Here is a 2,703-nt window from a genome sequence, read left to right as displayed (position 1 = left end):
AGGCCCAAATATTACTAATATCATTTTCCCTGTTAAATTACTGGCATGTTTAAAAATATATATATTTTAAACCAGGGGTTCTCAAACTTCATAGGGTTTTTTTCCCCATTATTAGACATTTATTTTAAAAAAAAAAACAAAAAACAAGCTGTTCAAATATTAGGTACATTAATTAAACATGTTCAGTAATATTTTTAGCTGTTTATTAAAGTATCGAAACATCCGACCATTAAAATATCGCTACAGGGTTTCCCAAAAGTCTCCATACAGCGGGGAAATTATTATTATTGTTTTTATTTTATAAAATAAAATTGGCTCCAATTTGGGGCACGGTGGCTTAGTGGTTAGCACGTTCGCCTCACACCTCCAGGGTTGGGGGTTCGATTCCCGCCTCCGCCTTGTGTGTGTGGAGTTTGCATGTTCTCCCCGTGCCTCGGGGGTTTCATCCGGGTACTCCGGTTTCCTCCCCCGGTCCAAAGACATGCATGGTAGGTTGATTGGCATCTCTGGAAAATTGTCCATAGTGTGTGAGTGTGTGTGTGAATGAGTGTGTGTGTGTGTGCCCTGCGATGGGTTGGCACTCCGTCCAGCGTGTATCCTGCCTTGATGCCCGATGACGCCTGAGATAGGCACAGGCTCCCCGTGAACCGAGGTAGTTCGGATAAGCGGTAGAAAATGAATGAATGAATGAATGAATGGCTCCAAGTTTGACCACAGAGTCAGGAATGATGTGTTTGTCATTTTTCCTGTTCAAGTAAAAAAATTTGTATATTTGTATACTTCCCCTATATATGGAGACTATTTAATTGTCTCACAATACACAATCATAAATACAGTATCCGGTGATGTTTGCGCTTTTTTTGTATATTTATATGTCTATATATCTATCTAAAAATGAAAATAAGCCAATCAGATGGTACCACCTGAAAGCCCCGCCCCCTGATCTCACCCGCTCTCTATTGGACACGCAGAGCATTCTGACAACGTAAATGTATTGAGTTCATTAAAAATTGTTAAAATCTATAACTGCATGCTCAAAATAGATAAAGGTGGTCAAAAAGGTATTTAATAATGTCGAGTTGAGTGGACATTAGACAACCGATTTGTAAAAAGAATCGTTTTATTTTTTATTTCATTTTTAAATTAAAAATAAGATTAAAAATAAATTGTTTTTTTTTTTTTATTTATTTCTTTTTAATTTACAATTTTTTAAATGTAATTTTCCAGCTGAATTTTAGCGACATGCATTGTCAGCAAGCAGCTCCCTACTTCCCTGCTGATTAGGCTGCTTTACATCTTTAATAATTTTTCATCAATATTTTTTAATGCTAAATTATGAGCAGGGAAAACCAGTTTATTCCAGTTGATTATTTGTAGGTGTATTAACAAAATCTTTAATGTCCTCCGACCCCAATTTGAGATTCACTGGAAAGACATTTGAAATGACATTTACTCTGATTATTATTATCTCTATCTATCGATATATTTCCCTCCAATAAAAAGTAAAAATTAGCCAATAACATGATGCCACCTAGAAGCCCTGAATACTGAAGAATATAGTTCCAAGCTTTCATTAAATAGGAGTTCATGACTTCTACTGGTTTCTTTCATGTTCTATATTTATGTAGACATCCAAAATGTATTCGGGGTAGAACCAGATTCACATAGAGACAATTTTTCCCCTCGAGAACCCTTTATTTTATTTTTTGACAGAACTCACAATGAAGCTTTACTTGTTCTAGATTAGATCCTTGATTTTTCAAGATTGTTTCTAACTTTGTTTAAATTCAAAAGCTTAGCTTAAGTTTCAGGTAAAAGACCAACATCCACGACACTGATCATCAACACTACACCTGAAGAACATGTAAAAACCTTTTACGGTTCGTCCGTCATCCCTCTGAGCTCAGTGAAAGCTGTCCAATCCTTTTTTAAAGAATTGCTTTAGAGCTTTTCACACTTGGAATATTTCCTTGTGCGATTGTAAACTTCGGCTAAACAGAATCCTGGGATTATGTAGTTAGAGGTTTCACACTGCTCAGACTTTACCTGGAATTAACCATAAATCCTGGCTCTTCATCATCTGACCTTGTTTCACACTGTACATTCCTTAACCCTGGTACAACCTTCTTCTTTGATTGGATAAAAACAACATGTGAAAAAAGTTCACAATGTTAAGCCTCCTGAGATGCACAAAAGCAAGAAAACAAAAAATACAGAAGACAAAAAGAAAGAATGCACAGGGGAGCAAACTACTGTTTATACAATACACAAGGTTTCTGTGTGTGATATATGAAGGTTTTACGCACTGTTCAGTTTCTGATTGGGTGAATGTTACGTCTAGATGCTTAGCAACATCCTAACACCTTTATTTTTCTGTTTATGTAAATGTTTAGCACCACAATGTGAAGTAAAACTTCAGAGCAGAGTGCTGGGTTTAGGACAGCGTTAACCCAGGGTTAAGAGCACAGTGTACATTATTTTAAAAAAAAGGCCAAAACTCGTGTCTTTAAATGTTCTTTACTTCATCATTCTACTAAAATCCTTAGAAGGTTATTTGAGCATTGATTCCTACAACAAACTACTTTTCTAAATGAAATAGAACTAAGAACTCTTAATTATCAAACGGACTTTTAAAAAAACGCTGAAGAACCATTTTTTCATAAGTGTAAAAAAAAGCAAGAACTAAATCTAGAACCTATTTGG

The sequence above is a fragment of the Tachysurus vachellii genome, chromosome 18 (assembly GCF_030014155.1).
Source record: "Tachysurus vachellii isolate PV-2020 chromosome 18, HZAU_Pvac_v1, whole genome shotgun sequence".
In the NCBI taxonomy this organism is placed as follows: Eukaryota; Metazoa; Chordata; class Actinopteri; order Siluriformes; family Bagridae; genus Tachysurus; species Tachysurus vachellii.
Note: the sequence above shows the minus strand (reverse complement) of the source record.